Source organism: Brassica napus, unplaced genomic scaffold (genome assembly GCF_020379485.1).
Source record: "Brassica napus cultivar Da-Ae unplaced genomic scaffold, Da-Ae ScsIHWf_1842;HRSCAF=2478, whole genome shotgun sequence".
Classification (NCBI taxonomy): domain Eukaryota; kingdom Viridiplantae; phylum Streptophyta; class Magnoliopsida; order Brassicales; family Brassicaceae; genus Brassica; species Brassica napus.
In genome coordinates this window covers 213,274-231,949 of record NW_026015259.1, presented here as the reverse complement: position 1 = coordinate 231,949, position 18,676 = coordinate 213,274, and the positions used below count along the sequence as shown (strand labels likewise).

General features: G+C 34.6%; 1 long non-coding RNA gene and 1 pseudogene across 2 annotated transcripts; one reads left to right on the top strand and one right to left on the bottom strand.

The window, feature by feature from the left end:
• The first annotated feature begins 620 nt into the window (after window positions 1-620).
• LOC125599352 lies at window positions 621-7,748 on the top strand. Of its 2 annotated transcripts, none has more exons than XR_007333142.1 (3): window positions 621-1,849; window positions 1,917-7,509; window positions 7,577-7,748. It is a non-coding gene; the product is annotated as an uncharacterized LOC125599352 (long non-coding RNA). The 2 variants fall into 2 exon arrangements; XR_007333143.1 differs by having other exon boundaries at window positions 621-4,678; window positions 4,746-7,509.
• Window positions 7,749-14,577: 6,829 nt separating this feature from the next.
• LOC106408738 lies at window positions 14,578-15,791 on the bottom strand (annotated as a pseudogene).
• Between the last annotated feature and the right edge of the window lie 2,885 nt (window positions 15,792-18,676).

Sequence of the window (18,676 nt, the reverse complement as noted above, 5' to 3'; positions counted from 1 at the left end):
ACAAAGACTGATTGGCCTCAATTCCGTCATCCGTGTAGGTCTCTCCGTTTTTGGTATCATACAAATATTGGTAATATTTAAACGTGCATCCAAAGTCCCCGAAACCAAGAAATGGTTAACCATTTCTACCAAATCATTCTTTATAAGATGCCAAGAATGTTGAAAAAAAAGTGCTGTCATGCCATCCGGCCCTGGTGCCTTTTCTGGATGCATCATAAACAAAGCCTCTTTAACCTCTTCCTCCGTCGCTAACCTCACCAGACGTTGATTCATCTGGGAAGTAATGCTCGGTGTAATCTCTGCCAAAAAACTGTCAAACTCCGCTGGGGAAGTAGTAGTAAATAAATCCTCAAAATAGTCCACGGCCACCTTCTCCACACCATTATCATCTGTAATCCAATTCCCATTAGCATCGTGTAATCCAACAATTCTATTGCGAACTCTCCGCTGCCTAGTTAAAGCATGATAAAATTTCGTATTAAGATCCCCAGATGAATACCACATGTTCCTGCTTTTTTGGTGCCAATAATCTTCTTCATCCTTATATGCTTCTTGTAACTTCCTCGACACTTCCAGAATATCCTCTTGTGACCTAGAGTTATCTGTTTGCACCTAGAAAAATTATTTAAAAGTAGTAATTTATGTTTTGCTAAACAAATATTGTATAATTTTATTCAAATTTGTTAGCAGACGTGTATCTTATATAATAAAGTTGGCTTGAGTCTCTCCTTAAGGTGTCCACATCAGCAGGAAGGGATGGGCATTTTCTTCCACGTGGCAACTTAAGAAATAACTCTTTTCTTTATGTTCGTTTGTGGCTTTGTACAAACCCGACCTTTCATATTTTCTCTCTCTAGCCGACTGCAAAATTAGATCGTCACCAGTTACAAATCAAAGACAACGCCCACTTCTTCCACTATCTTATCATTTACTCTCCTCTTCAAGTTAGTACTCGATTAATATTCTCATTTTTATATATCTTCTGCCTCTTCAAAATTTCTATAAGAGTAGTTGAGGGATTCGATTGTTGAGATCCTGAAGAATCCTGAAGAACCTAAAAGGATTTTTGTAACTACGACGGCACTAATCCGAAGGCAGAGAATTGTTTGGAGATGGAAGAAACATGGGGAAAAAGATCCAATTTTTATTTTTTTCTGTTACTAAACGCCAAGTTGTTTGGTGGTAGAGGAGGACATCTACTCTGCTTTGCTGTTTAGAATCAATCTGAATCTGAATCTCCTCACGTCTTCTAGCAGGTTTTTTTTTTGCCTCTTCAATTCTATTATAATCTTCAGTTTGGTCAATGCTTCGATAGATTTAACAGTTGAAGAAACCCTCCAATGAAGTTGTATGGACAGTTTTCTTTTTTATTACATAACCAAAGTTGCAAGCTTCTGTTTCTGTTTGTATATCTTGCAATTACCATCATTTTATTCATGTAGGCCTCTTAGGCTATACACTTAGATGATTTCTTCTCCTTTTGATTCCGAAGGCTTTAGGACTGAGAGCCTGAAGTTGTGATTGCACCAAATTTGCAGCTTTAGATGTTGTTATCTCCGTTCTTTAAATATTGTATGGCAATGTCATCGGAGATTTCATCAATATTTTTGGAAGTGTTGCTATTAATTTTGGCACAAACCTTCTCAAACTGAGACATAATAAGGTCTGCATTTGCCTCTCCTTCTGAGCCTTACTTTGTTGATTTTGTGAATTATCAAGGAGAGAGGTTAGCTTTCAGGATAATGGTGGAGGAGAGACACCATTGATGTGGCTTATAAAGTTTCAGACATGGAGACTTAATAGCATCTGTTGATGATATTAAAATGCCAAGAAAATAATAATAATAAAGGTATCAATCTTCCATTCCAATGTTTTAGTAATTACCTTCAGTGAAGGCTCAGTTTTCATTTACGCAGGATGATAAGAAGTGTAGAACCGGCCGTATGTGTGACATGCTTATCATAGCAACTTCGCGTTCCTTGCCAAATTCATCTTCTCTCTTAACAACCATTGTCGGCAATTGAGTGGCAAGGAGAGAGAAGACGTTAAGGTTGACGTCATACCTCAGCTAAAGTTCATAAATAAAATGAAACATAACTTTCTTATCTTTTTTTACTTCATGGTCAATGAGTACGAAGTCAGCTGGTAAGTTTGAATTTTTCACTTGCAACTTTTAAGATTTTCTGGAACTATTTCTTGATGTTCTTGGAACTACTTGCAGTGATGGTATGAAGGGCTACTTGACTCCGTGCTTAGGGGAGACTAACCCACCTATATTCAGGTCCCCAGCGAAGGGTATGGAAGACATCTTGAACAAAAAGTCATGTGAGATCACGGACCTAGATCAGAGGTTTATTCTAACTTTTAAAGGATCAGCTTGGCAACTTTCTCAGTCTCTCTCGCTCTCTTACTTCTACTACAATTAGCTGTGTTTCCTTTTCATCTTCCTCTCTTGAGATTCTCTCCATATGTATTCTGGTTACGTTTGCCATCTCTGACACCCATGCAACGCCGTATGCCGAGATTATGATTTGGCTTTCCAGGCGAAGAATATTTTCTTCTGGTGTTTGGTCTGAGAGTGAACACTATGGAGTCAATATCCGCAACTTCTTAAATGATTGCTTTGAAGACAGAATCAATACAACATCTAAAGGTTTCAATCGTTGCAGCATTTTTTTAATAGCGTATGGGAAATTTTTGCGGTTTCTAAGTCGATGAAAAGATCGTCCTGATGTTATGTTATACTTATGTTTATATTTAAATTTTGCTGACATTATATTAAACATATTACAGGACAAGTTCATAGGTCTATTGAACAATTACTTTATATTCACTTAAACAAAACTTTCTAGATAAATATTCTAATTTTATTCATATATATATACTTTCCAAATATCAAAAACATATATTGTTACCTTATATCCAACATAAAAAGTTAAATAAAATTTTATACTCAATAGTATGTTTCAGATATAATAAAATTTATCTGATTTATTACTAATATTACAAATAAAATAAAAATACATATTTAAATAATCTGTATGTAAAACTAATCATTCATCTGTTAAAATTCAGAAAAGCGTTTATGCACTTTTCTGGTATATCTAAACTGGCGAAATTGTAAAATTTTTTTTTTTTTTAACTCATAGTAGCATTCCATTAGATGGTAGTACGAGGACGAGGCGAGGCTCAGTCCAAACGGATAGGAGCACTGATTAGTTTCATAAAAACTTACTTATATCAGAAAGTTTAAATTCTAAAAAAACATTAAATTCTCATTGAAGAGGTTATGAGAACAAAAACAAAAAGGCTACAAAACTACAAATTCACTACTTATTGCATGTATCTATTTTACTACTTCCATAAAAAAAGAAGAATGATATTTCAAAAGAAGCATATAATAGAGTACTATTAAACAAGTTTTTTTTTGCTAACAACTACTATTAAACAAGTTGACTAAAAGCATAAGCAAAAACAAAATTGATAATCTAAAGAAAACAAATATATGAAGGGATGGGCATTATAATCTTATATAATAAAGTTGGCTTGAGTCTCTCCTTAAGGTGTCCACATCAGCAGGAAGGGATGGGCATTTTCTTCCACGTGGCAACTTAAGAAATAACTCTTTTCTTTATGTTCGTTTGTGGCTTTGTACAAACCCGACCTTTCATATTTTCTCTCTCTAGCCGACTGCAAAATTAGATCGTCACCAGTTACAAATCAAAGACAACGCCCACTTCTTCCACTATCTTATCATTTACTCTCCTCTTCAAGTTAGTACTCGATTAATATTCTCATTTTTATATATCTTCTGCCTCTTCAAAATTTCTATAAGAGTAGTTGAGGGATTCGATTGTTGAGATCCTGAAGAATCCTGAAGAACCTAAAAGGATTTTTGTAACTACGACGGCACTAATCCGAAGGCAGAGAATTGTTTGGAGATGGAAGAAACATGGGGAAAAAGATCCAATTTTTATTTTTTTCTGTTACTAAACGCCAAGTTGTTTGGTGGTAGAGGAGGACATCTACTCTGCTTTGCTGTTTAGAATCAATCTGAATCTGAATCTCCTCACGTCTTCTAGCAGGTTTTTTTTTTGCCTCTTCAATTCTATTATAATCTTCAGTTTGGTCAATGCTTCGATAGATTTAACAGTTGAAGAAACCCTCCAATGAAGTTGTATGGACAGTTTTCTTTTTTATTACATAACCAAAGTTGCAAGCTTCTGTTTCTGTTTGTATATCTTGCAATTACCATCATTTTATTCATGTAGGCCTCTTAGGCTATACACTTAGATGATTTCTTCTCCTTTTGATTCCGAAGGCTTTAGGACTGAGAGCCTGAAGTTGTGATTGCACCAAATTTGCAGCTTTAGATGTTGTTATCTCCGTTCTTTAAATATTGTATGGCAATGTCATCGGAGATTTCATCAATATTTTTGGAAGTGTTGCTATTAATTTTGGCACAAACCTTCTCAAACTGAGACATAATAAGGTCTGCATTTGCCTCTCCTTCTGAGCCTTACTTTGTTGATTTTGTGAATTATCAAGGAGAGAGGTTAGCTTTCAGGATAATGGTGGAGGAGAGACACCATTGATGTGGCTTATAAAGTTTCAGACATGGAGACTTAATAGCATCTGTTGATGATATTAAAATGCCAAGAAAATAATAATAATAAAGGTATCAATCTTCCATTCCAATGTTTTAGTAATTACCTTCAGTGAAGGCTCAGTTTTCATTTACGCAGGATGATAAGAAGTGTAGAACCGGCCGTATGTGTGACATGCTTATCATAGCAACTTCGCGTTCCTTGCCAAATTCATCTTCTCTCTTAACAACCATTGTCGGCAATTGAGTGGCAAGGAGAGAGAAGACGTTAAGGTTGACGTCATACCTCAGCTAAAGTTCATAAATAAAATGAAACATAACTTTCTTATCTTTTTTTACTTCATGGTCAATGAGTACGAAGTCAGCTGGTAAGTTTGAATTTTTCACTTGCAACTTTTAAGATTTTCTGGAACTATTTCTTGATGTTCTTGGAACTACTTGCAGTGATGGTATGAAGGGCTACTTGACTCCGTGCTTAGGGGAGACTAACCCACCTATATTCAGGTCCCCAGCGAAGGGTATGGAAGACATCTTGAACAAAAAGTCATGTGAGATCACGGACCTAGATCAGAGGTTTATTCTAACTTTTAAAGGATCAGCTTGGCAACTTTCTCAGTCTCTCTCGCTCTCTTACTTCTACTACAATTAGCTGTGTTTCCTTTTCATCTTCCTCTCTTGAGATTCTCTCCATATGTATTCTGGTTACGTTTGCCATCTCTGACACCCATGCAACGCCGTATGCCGAGATTATGATTTGGCTTTCCAGGCGAAGAATATTTTCTTCTGGTGTTTGGTCTGAGAGTGAACACTATGGAGTCAATATCCGCAACTTCTTAAATGATTGCTTTGAAGACAGAATCAATACAACATCTAAAGGTTTCAATCGTCGCAGCATTTTTTTAATAGCGTATGGGAAATTTTTGCGGTTTCTAAGTCGATGAAAAGATCGTCCTGATGTTATGTTATACTTATGTTTATATTTAAATTTTGCTGACATTATATTAAACATATTACAGGACAAGTTCATAGGTCTATTGAACAATTACTTTATATTCACTTAAACAAAACTTTCTAGATAAATACTCTAATTTTATTCATATATATATATACTTTCCAAATATCAAAAACATATATTGTTACCTTATATCCAACATAAAAAGTTAAATAAAATTTTATACTCAATAGTATGTTTCAGATATAATAAAATTTATCTGATTTATTACTAATATTACAAATAAAATAAAAATACATATTTAAATAATCTGTATGTAAAACTAATCATTCATCTGTTAAAATTCAGAAAAGCGTTTATGCACTTTTCTGGTATATCTAAACTGGCGAAATTGTAAAATTTTTTTTTTTTTTAACTCATAGTAGCATTCCATTAGATGGTAGTACGAGGACGAGGCGAGGCTCAGTCCAAACGGATAGGAGCACTGATTAGTTTCATAAAAACTTACTTATATCAGAAAGTTTAAATTCTAAAAAAACATTAAATTCTCATTGAAGAGGTTATGAGAACAAAAACAAAAAGGCTACAAAACTACAAATTCACTACTTATTGCATGTATCTATTTTACTACTTCCATAAAAAAAGAAGAATGATATTTCAAAAGAAGCATATAATAGAGTACTATTAAACAAGTTTTTTTTTGCTAACAACTACTATTAAACAAGTTGACTAAAAGCATAAGCAAAAACAAAATTGATAATCTAAAGAAAACAAATATATGAAGGGATGGGCATTATAATCTTATATAATAAAGTTGGCTTGAGTCTCTCCTTAAGGTGTCCACATCAGCAGGAAGGGATGGGCATTTTCTTCCACGTGGCAACTTAAGAAATAACTCTTTTCTTTATGTTCGTTTGTGGCTTTGTACAAACCCGACCTTTCATATTTTCTCTCTCTAGCCGACTGCAAAATTAGATCGTCACCAGTTACAAATCAAAGACAACGCCCACTTCTTCCACTATCTTATCATTTACTCTCCTCTTCAAGTTAGTACTCGATTAATATTCTCATTTTTATATATCTTCTGCCTCTTCAAAATTTCTATAAGAGTAGTTGAGGGATTCGATTGTTGAGATCCTGAAGAATCCTGAAGAACCTAAAAGGATTTTTGTAACTACGACGGCACTAATCCGAAGGCAGAGAATTGTTTGGAGATGGAAGAAACATGGGGAAAAAGATCCAATTTTTATTTTTTTCTGTTACTAAACGCCAAGTTGTTTGGTGGTAGAGGAGGACATCTACTCTGCTTTGCTGTTTAGAATCAATCTGAATCTGAATCTCCTCACGTCTTCTAGCAGGTTTTTTTTTTGCCTCTTCAATTCTATTATAATCTTCAGTTTGGTCAATGCTTCGATAGATTTAACAGTTGAAGAAACCCTCCAATGAAGTTGTATGGACAGTTTTCTTTTTTATTACATAACCAAAGTTGCAAGCTTCTGTTTCTGTTTGTATATCTTGCAATTACCATCATTTTATTCATGTAGGCCTCTTAGGCTATACACTTAGATGATTTCTTCTCCTTTTGATTCCGAAGGCTTTAGGACTGAGAGCCTGAAGTTGTGATTGCACCAAATTTGCAGCTTTAGATGTTGTTATCTCCGTTCTTTAAATATTGTATGGCAATGTCATCGGAGATTTCATCAATATTTTTGGAAGTGTTGCTATTAATTTTGGCACAAACCTTCTCAAACTGAGACATAATAAGGTCTGCATTTGCCTCTCCTTCTGAGCCTTACTTTGTTGATTTTGTGAATTATCAAGGAGAGAGGTTAGCTTTCAGGATAATGGTGGAGGAGAGACACCATTGATGTGGCTTATAAAGTTTCAGACATGGAGACTTAATAGCATCTGTTGATGATATTAAAATGCCAAGAAAATAATAATAATAAAGGTATCAATCTTCCATTCCAATGTTTTAGTAATTACCTTCAGTGAAGGCTCAGTTTTCATTTACGCAGGATGATAAGAAGTGTAGAACCGGCCGTATGTGTGACATGCTTATCATAGCAACTTCGCGTTCCTTGCCAAATTCATCTTCTCTCTTAACAACCATTGTCGGCAATTGAGTGGCAAGGAGAGAGAAGACGTTAAGGTTGACGTCATACCTCAGCTAAAGTTCATAAATAAAATGAAACATAACTTTCTTATCTTTTTTACTTCATGGTCAATGAGTACGAAGTCAGCTGGTAAGTTTGAATTTTTCACTTGCAACTTTTAAGATTTTCTGGAACTATTTCTTGATGTTCTTGGAACTACTTGCAGTGATGGTATGAAGGGCTACTTGACTCCGTGCTTAGGGGAGACTAACCCACCTATATTCAGGTCCCCAGCGAAGGGTATGGAAGACATCTTGAACAAAAAGTCATGTGAGATCACGGACCTAGATCAGAGGTTTATTCTAACTTTTAAAGGATCAGCTTGGCAACTTTCTCAGTCTCTCTCGCTCTCTTACTTCTACTACAATTAGCTGTGTTTCCTTTTCATCTTCCTCTCTTGAGATTCTCTCCATATGTATTCTGGTTACGTTTGCCATCTCTGACACCCATGCAACGCCGTATGCCGAGATTATGATTTGGCTTTCCAGGCGAAGAATATTTTCTTCTGGTGTTTGGTCTGAGAGTGAACACTATGGAGTCAATATCCGCAACTTCTTAAATGATTGCTTTGAAGACAGAATCAATACAACATCTAAAGGTTTCAATCGTCGCAGCATTTTTTAATAGCGTATGGGAAATTTTTGCGGTTTCTAAGTCGATGAAAAGATCGTCCTGATGTTATGTTATACTTATGTTTATATTTAAATTTTGCTGACATTATATTAAACATATTACAGGACAAGTTCATAGGTCTATTGAACAATTACTTTATATTCACTTAAACAAAACTTTCTAGATAAATATTCTAATTTTATTCATATATATATACTTTCCAAATATCAAAAACATATATTGTTACCTTATATCCAACATAAAAAGTTAAATAAAATTTTATACTCAATAGTATGATTCAGATATAATAAAATTTATCTGATTTATTACTAATATTACAAATAAAATAAAAATACATATTTAAATAATCTGTATGTAAAACTAATCATTCATCTGTTAAAATTCAGAAAAGCGTTTATGCACTTTTCTGATATATCTAAACTGGCGAAATTGTAAACTTTTTTTTTTTTAACTCATAGTAGCATTCCATTAGATGGTAGTACGAGGACGAGGCGAGGCTCAGTCCAAACGGATAGGAGCACTGATTAGTTTCATAAAAACTTACTTATAACAGAAAGTTTAAATTCTAAAAAAACATTAAATTCTCATTGAAGAGGTTATGAGAACAAAAACAAAAAGGCTACAAAACTACAAATTCACTACTTATTGCATGTATCTATTTTACTACTTCCATAAAAAAAGAAGAATGATATTTCAAAAGAAGCATATAATAGAGTACTATTAAACAAGTTTTTTTTTGCTAACAACTACTATTAAACAAGTTGACTAAAAGCATAAGCAAAAACAAAATTGATAATCTAAAGAAAACAAATATATGAAAAGATATACATTGTAAAATTAAACTAGAACATATCTTCAATTAAATCATCTCCACAATTGAGTTTTGAAATTTAGTTAATCGCAAATTGAGTTGGATGTCATCAAACAATATTAACAGAAAAAATAATAAAAAATAGACAAGATAAATCACGAAAATAATAATGATTTTTTTTGTTAAAGGGTTTGAAATAGTAATGATTCCTTATATATAATATAACCAAACATTTTAAATAAAATTAAGTATTAAACAAAATATATACAAATTTCTGGCGTGATCTTCTTATTTGTTCACAAAAATAATAATGATTTTTATATAATATATAACCAAACATTTTAAATAAAATGTATTAAACAAAAGATATACAAATTTCCGGCGCAGTCTTCTTATTTGTTCAGGTTTAATAAAGTAAGGATGAGATTAAATCTATAAGATTAAATTTTTGATTTTGATCATGTGCAGATAGTTTTGGGAGGTAGATGATGTGATTTTTCAGTTGAGAAAAGCAAGAATTTATAACCACCGCAAACGAAAAGAACACTGATGATTTGTATTAAACCCTTGCAGCAACGTCTCGTCCATTAGGTATATGGAAACCCATTCGCTTTTGCTTAAAGCATCGAACTTAAAGCTTGGATTTTGTGGTTATCCTTCTTAGCTTTCTTAAGGTGCACACAACAACGTAACTGCTTGACAGACTGTGCGAGAGCTGTTTTCGCTGGTATTGCAGCTGCAAAATCTGAAGCACTGAAGGTATAAAATCTAAGCTACAAACCATATCTTTAAGTTTTCTTTTATGTTCGTCGTATCAAGTCTTTAGTTAGAATTGCTGCTTTTGCCTTCTCCAGAAAGAAGTATTAGCAACATGTATTTTCGAAAACAATCCCTTGGCTGAGTTGATATTAACAAACAAGCTACACTATGCTTAAGCATCCCTTTGCTTAATTAACAGAGCTCCAATTTCATATTGTAAAAGCGTTATTGGTGAGCTAAATGCAATCAAAAACACGTTCAACAACGATGGCTCATATGGGATACATGGTATAATGGTATAAGACTATGAGAAAGAGGTTATGCAGAATCTTGGACTGTTAGAAATTATCAGTAGACACAAGCAAGAATCTTGCACAGAGCCAGCTGCTTCCACTGAGAGTGATGGTGCAAATCCTCTTCGATGGAGCAAGCACGAGCTGCGATAACAACAAACACTATTACTAAGAACGAAACAATAGTTTTTCTTTTTTTTTTCGGTTTTCATTTGGTTGTTAAAGCCAGCTTTGTAGTTTTTTGGTGGGGAGTGTTCTCTATAGGTCTGGTCCGCTGCAGAAGCAACATAAGCGGTGGCGTAGAACACATAAAAGCATGTCAGTTGTTTTTTTACAACTAAATTTATCCATCAACATTTTTTTTAAAACTCAATCAGTATGCACATTTTAATTTGATTAAAGCATCAAATAGTCTTGGACCGGTACTGGTTCTCTATCGAAATATTTCTACATGTTTTTGTGGAACTTCCGTGGAATTTGACATATTTTGTTTGTTAAAATTATAATATGAATTGTAAATTCATTTAATAAAAAAACATAGGAACTACGCGCCGGAATACCACTAGTAGATACATAATCGTTAATGGCTACAACATGGAATCAAGGACAACATAGACGACTAATAAGTGGACTTTTGGGTGTTTGTGTGGGAGTAATTATACATGATTTGCCTCTTGATTCCATGTTGTAGCCATTAACGATTATGTTGTCTCTTAAATGGATTGCCTCTCCTGTAGTGGTTAGCTTCAAATTCATCAAAAGAGTGCGACCTCTGGAACTCAATCGGAGGAACTCAGTTCAGCTTTGTTTCTACTAGGTAAGGAACCCGTGCGATATCGCACGGAACTCATTTTTACAGAAAAAAATATACCACATTTTATATAATTGTTTTAGAGATATACATGTATTACAAAATTATCGTGTGCACAGCTATATTTTTTATTGATAATATTAAAAATATATTTTATTTATATGTTAGTTGTAATAATGTATGAAAAATGTGAAAATTATTTGTTTTTTATCAAAAATCATAATATCGACTAAATTGAGTTTAGGTATTTTATGTCCTCTTCAGATCCTAAATACCCAATCCGGACCCGATATGGATCCAAAAATTATGAATATTTTATAAATATTTTAATTATAGATCCGGATCCGAGAGGAATCAACTTGAATCTGAACCAAAAATTTACAAGTACCTATTAAATCCAAATATCTAGGACCTAAAAGACCCGGACCAGAGAGAAACCGGCCCAAACCTGACCTGAATATCCGAAAGCCCATGCCTAGTAGTTTGCTTAAATTATTGAAAATTTTAAATGAACATAAATCAGATCTTGTGCATATGATAGATATTTATTTATTTGTAACCATCCAGTAAATATGTTTTTTTTAAAACTACACATTAGAAACATTCGATTAAATGTAAGATTAAGACTTTTCAATAATTTTAAATTGTTGTAAAATATTAAAATATTTTAAAATACCTGGACAATATAATATATAAATGAAATTTGTTTATAAAAATTGAAATAAATAGAACTGAAGTGATACAATAATTATGATGTATTTTGTATAAGAAGCTATTACAAAAAATATAATGTATAAGAAAAATAGTTGCTAAAAATGTATTAAGAAAAATATACAAGCTTTTATAACGTTATAAATATAAACTAGATATTAACCCGCACACTCGTGCGGATATATTTATATTTTTAAATTAATATTTAAAATATAAAATATGTTATAAAGATATATATCTAATATCAATTTTATGTATGTAATTTTTATTTTGAAAATTTATATTTGTTGAAATTTGTTTGATGATATTGTACAAATCATATATTAATGAAGTATTTTTGTTTATTTATTTAAAATGCAAGATCAATATTAATAGTTCAATTTTAAACATTATTTTTATATGAATTGATAAAAAAATTATTAGCTTCTTTGTTTAGAAATTTTTATTTTCGAAATATTTTTATGTGAATAAATTAAATTATTTTTGTTATATTTTAAAATATTATTTTATTTAATATTTTATATTTCAGTTTAATGTTTTTATTTTTACTAAACATATCAACATAAAATGTTACAACCAATAAAATATTATTTATTTTGTTTTATATAAAAATTTAATTTGATAATTTAAAAAGAATTGGACTATACTATTTAATTTTAAAATTAGTTACTGGAATATATAAAATATGGTCTATATTAAATATGAGAAACAGTCAAATGATGATTACCTAATGACAATATATTTATGTTTTTTTAGAAATGTTATTGTTTAGATATATTTATTTTTTGTTAGAAAAATATCATATATGAGTAATTGTAGGATGTTTAGTTAAATTTCTAATGAATGGTCTAACATAGACTTGTGTATGGTAGATAAAAAATAGGACTCTATTTTAATAGAGTAGATTATATTGAAAAATCACATCGTCCTGACTTTTTATGACCTTTTGGCATCTTAAATTATGACCTTTCACAAATAATCTATCTAGTAAATTTTTATTTTTAATCCAGAATTTAGCATGCAACTTTTCATGCGTACAGATAAATAAAATTCCATAAAATGTTTACCAAAAGGCGCGACTATGTTAGTGGTGACTTTTCACACTATTTCAGTGTTTGTTCATAATTCATTCACATGTGTTGAGTTTAAGTTACAAAACGAACGCAGCCGTCGATGTAAAAGATGCATGCACGAACATGTTCTTCTCTTTACATATTCTAAAATTTGATCAACATGTGTTCACTCATGAAAAGTTGAGAGTTTCTATCTGGAATTGGTTTGGAAAAGCACATAACTTTCTTTCATATGTGTTTACAATTTCTGGGTTTTTTTTTGTGACGGTTACTACAAGTTTTTAGTTACGCAAAGTCATCAGAAGAAAAGCTTCATAAAATTAAGATGGATTTTGTTAAGCCATGATGCTTAGAGCAATCCCAATAGGAAGCTCTCAACATAAAATTCTCAAAATACATATGTCTTTGGATTGTAAGTAACTTTACATAAACAATAAATTAAAAGAACAATGGTGAGGGGAGAGAAGAAAAATGGTGAGGGGAGAGATCAAGAGACTATATATAAATTAGTTAACCTACTATGAAAAGGTTTAATGGTAAATTTTTTGAGAAGATGCAACTTTTCTATTATGAAAGGGTTTATGGTTGAACTTCTAAAAATGCAATTCTTTATAAAATGAAGTTATAAAATATAATTCTTTAAAAATTTGTGTTCTTGTCTTCTCAGTTTTATGAAAAGACACAACTTTTACAATGAAAAGGCACAATTCTTAAAATTAGTAATTGCAAAAAAACAATTATTAAGATATTGTAATTATTTTTAATATCACATTCACCATACGGTGACAACAAAATTCCACATGTTACTTAAGCAAATGCATTTTAATATGCTTTCATAACATTTGGTTGGTGACTTTTGAGAACAAAAAGTGCAGTAGCCGTCAATAATCTAAAAATACAATTCTTTATAAACTGAGAAGATGCAACTTTTCTATTATGAAACAACACAATTTTTAGGTTAAAACTTTTTTTCCACCATTTTATTATTAGTTGATTAGTGAAAATTATATTTTGAGAAATGCATGGCATATACTATTTATAGATTTAAAAATCTATTTGAATAGTCACAACCCTTCAATTTGAATAGTCGTATTCTTCTAATTTAAAAGTAATTATTTTTAAAAGATACTTATAAATATAATCACAACTTTTCACTTTTTAAAAGATACTTATATGAATAGTCACAACTTTTAGACAATTTATAGAAAAGATACAACTTTCCAACATTGAACTCTTAGAAAAGACACAATCTTTTACATATTTTTATAAAAATACACAACCTTTCAACATAAGTGAATTCACGACCTTTGGAATTAATTGAGATTGCTATTATTAGTAGATATGCAAACATATCATCTATATCCATGAGAATCAATGTGATCTACAGAACATTTAAAAGTCAAAAAAAATATTACGTAATATATCTGAGACATAGTTTGTAACGTTCCTAGCTTGAGCAATTCATGCTTTATAAAAAGTTTAGCAATGAAAACCAAGAAAAATTAAAGAGAACGAACAACAAACTGTTCCAAAGGCATAAGACTGTTTAAAAGGTTACAAAGGCTACAAAGGCATAGGAGCTCTCACCTTTAAACCAAGTTGCTTAGGTCTAGTGGTATAGGAGCTCCAGCTGGAGTGCCCGTCCTTGGATTCGAGCCTTGGCCACTGCGGAATTTACATATGGGCTGCAGCATCCGAGACCGAAGACCGTTACACGGTGAGCCACATGGTGACGCCCTGGCAGCGTCCATGCTCACTTCGGTCTCTAGTCTAGACCATTTCGGTGGAGACATGATACTCGGTTAGCAAAAAAAAAAATTACAAAGGCATAAGACTTTCAATGTGATTCGGGAAAGCCTTGAAACAACCAGCATGAGTGGAACCTTGTACTTCGAAAAGCTTATTTAAAGGTGAGAGAAAGTCTTGAAACGACCACTTGTGTTTATCTGTTGCATCCTCCAAACTCCACAATCTTTTATCATTGTCTTCATCAATACAAGCTAATCTCCCCTCGTAAGATATCAGCAAATCCCAAGATATCAGCATATCCCAACGAATGCGTGTGGGTAGTTTTATCATATGGAATATTTCAGATCTCACATCAAAGCTCATTACAACCGTATCATACCCTGGACGATTACATGCTAGATAATATATCACCCCCTTGATGCATCGACCAGAAGCAAAATCTTGAACACTATGCACAGAGTTAGTTTCAACGGTCCTCCATGATTCTTGCCCTGATCCCAAGGTAAAAACTCGGCAGACGTAGCATGTTTTTTTTTTTTGGGAAGGCAAACTACTTTGTGTTTACCTTGGACTGAATCGTATCCTAAAAACACCTTCATGTGTTTGGAGCTCATTTTGGGTTTGGGTAAAACTAACAATTGTCCCATGGTAGGGTTCCAAACTAGGGGTTTCCGGGTGTCTACATCTTCAATGCAGATCAAGCCGTGCACAGAATCCATATGGGAGAAATAACAATGTCTTCCAGGAACTTTTGTAGGATAAGGATGAATAGGCTGTGAAGAAGAGTCAGACCTGATCGAATTCACAAACATATTGTGACCTTTTATTGAGCAGAGTAGAAGACTTGGCCGTGTAGTTCCAAACGACTTGATGAAGCATGGATCAGTGGTGATTGATAACCAAAGCTTTGACACGCAACGAAACCTCCCAACGGATTTGGCAGGCAACCGAAAGAGAATCTCTGAGGTTAGATCGCTGGGTAAAGAAGAACCTAATGTCGATTGTTTCTTCATCTTACGTGAAGAAGATTCTCAAAACCCTAATTTTTTCACGCTTGGTTGCTCTCGACCTTTTCCTTAATATTATGAATTTATGATATACACGTCCTATTAAAAGGTACATTAAGCGGAAAAGATAAAGAGTTAGCTTAAACTTAGTTTTGATTAATTCATTTTCTTTATTTCTATTTTCCATTTTTTGTATCCTTTTAATATTTACGCTACTAATTTTTTTTTTTTTTTTGGAACACCAACATTCATTACTCATAAAAAGTTAGGTAACAGAGTTTAAGGCCAAAGCCTGAGAAGTAGATAACATCTGTTTGGCTACCAAATCAGCCTCTCTATTCTTCTCCCTAGGAATCCAGTGAAAAGAAATAACATCAAACGACAGAGCTAAGCTCCTGATATCAGCAACCACACCATATATCTCCATGTTCATCGACATTGATGTCAGCGCTTTGATAAGTTGGGCGGAGTCTGATTCACATCTCAGCCTTGATATCCCTGCATCTTTGCATCGTTGGAGAGCTGCACGAACCGTCATGCCTTCTGCAACTAGCGAGGATCCAACAAAAGTGGAAAAGGAGGCTGCTGTTGACGTCATGCCCTCCATCTTAATCACCCATCCTAGCCCTGCATTTAGTGTGTCTGAGTTCCAAGCCGCATCCGTTTGGAGTAGAGCGATCCGTTCAGCATTTTCTTCAGGTCTTGGTAAGCTTCGCTTTGTTGTTGACTCCTTAACTTGATTGGTGGCCCATTCACGAGCTGCAACCATTGCTTTGGTTAGTGTTTCCTGTGGGGTTGCAGGTTTGTTGTTAAAGACCAAGTTGTTTCTTGCTATCCATAGGTGCCAGAAGATCCAAGGGGTGAGTTGGGGTGAAGGGATTCCCACCGGCGGTAAGGTGGTTATAGTGCAGGTATGACGCCACTCTTGTTCCAAATCTAACAATCCACTTGCCTCAACGCTTCTCATATAAGGAGCTAAACTCCAGACCTGTTGGGCATAAGAGCATTGAAAGAGAAGATGATAGCTAGATTCGGGTTCTCCACACCTTTTACACCGAGGGTCAACTGGTATGTTGCGAGCCGCCAGGTTAGTGCCTACTGAGAGTGCTCCCTTAAAAGTTTTCCAGAGAAACAGTTTTATCTTTGGGGCTGTTGCAATATTCCATACTTCTTTCTTCCACTCGAAGGCATTGTCGATTTGAATATAATCCGGTAGCAAGTTTCTGCTCTTTAAAGCTGCATAGTACCCTGTTTTTGTAGTATACTCACCAGTATCTGAGCACAGCCAGATGCGTCTATCAGGAGCCCCCGATGAACTAGGCTTGATGGTCAATATTTTAGCTTCCTCATTTGGGAAGAGATGTTGGATCTTTTGTCTATCCCACTCCATGCTCCCCGGAGAGAATAGTTCTGAGACAGTCCAGTCTATCGTTTCCTCTGTAGCTGGTCCTAATGGTCCCTCTTGCTGTCGCAAATTGAGCCAGGGATGAGACCAAACTTTGATCGATGAGCCATTTCCGACTGCCCATCCAATGTTTTGTGCTAGGAGGTCTCGGGCCAGTAAAATTCCCCGCCATCCATGGGAGGCAGAGCTCTTTGCCGTGCAGTTTAAGAAATCCTCATCTTTACAATATTTTCCAAGAAGTACCCGTCCAAGGAGGCTTTCCGGATTGTTGAGTATGCGCCAGCTTAGTTTCGCTAGGAAAGCGTCATTAAAGCTCTGAAAATCCCTCAGCCCTAGGCCTCCCTGTGTCTTTGGCAGCGACATAGTCGACCACGAGACCCATGCCATCTTTCTATTTCCCTCTCTATCATCCCACCAGAAGCGAGTTAGTGCCGACTGAATCCGTTTACAAAGAGACACTGGTAATTTGAAGCAAGTCATTGCATACGACGGGACTGGTGAGAGAACGCTGTTTAGCATGACTAGCTTTCCGGCGGCAGATAGAAACTTTGTAGACCATCCCTTAGCTTTTTGTGAAATCTTATCGACTATGGATGTGAAGAGGTCTCGTTTTCTTCTTCCAAAATGCTCCGGTAAACCGAGATACTTGCCAACTCCTCCTTCTTTCTCAATATTCATCTCCTTCTTGACTGCATTCTTCAAGCTCAGTGGAGTTTTTCGAGAGAAGGTAATAGATGATTTGTTGCGGTTGATTAGCTGGCCTGAGGCCTCCTCATATTTCTTGAGAATCATCATGAGGGTCTTGCAACAGTCCTTACTAGCTCTAATAAAGAACATTGTATCATCAGCGAATAGGAGATGGTTAACTTGGGGACTCCCCCTAGCAACTCTAATTCCAACCAAAGACCCATCTTCTTGTGCTCGTCTGCACAGACCCGAGAGTACCTCACTACACAAAATGAATATGTATGGTGAGAGAGGATCTCCTTGCCGGATTCCTCTACTCGGTTTCACACTTCCTCTAGGCGAGCCGTTAATGAGAAAGGAGTAAGTGACAGTAGAAACACATTGCATGATCAAGTTTATCCACTTTGGATGAAAGCCTAGGCGCTGCAACACAACCCGAATGAAATCCCATTCCAATCTATCATAAGCTTTGCTCATGTCGGTTTTAACCGCCATTGAACATCGCTGTTCCGCCTTGGACGTTTTAAGGAAGTGGAGGACTTCATGTGTGATAAGGACGTTGTCTGAGATCGCTCTTCCCGGGACAAAAGCAGATTGGTTTTCAGAGATGATCGACGAAAGGATAGGCTGCAGTCTCTTTGCTAATATCTTGGAGATGATTTTGTAGTAGACATTGCAAAGAGCAATGGGGCGATAATCAGCCACTGTTTGTGGGCTCAGGATTTTTGGGATTAGTCTGACGTGCGTCTCGTTTATTTTGGACGGCATTTCCTCAGACACAAAGAAAGCCTGGATCTCTGTGGCTATCTCTACTCCAATAGCCTGCCAGTTCGATTGGAAAAAAGACGCCGAGAATCCGTCTGGCCCCGGAGCCTTGTCAGCATGGATGGCAAATACTGCATCCCTTATCTCCATAGGAGTAGGAATTGAAATAAGAGTGTCGTTCTCTGCCTCTGAGATCATCGGATTTAGGGCTTGGGTAACAATCTCCTCTCTGTTACCTTCCGACGTGGTGTATAAGCT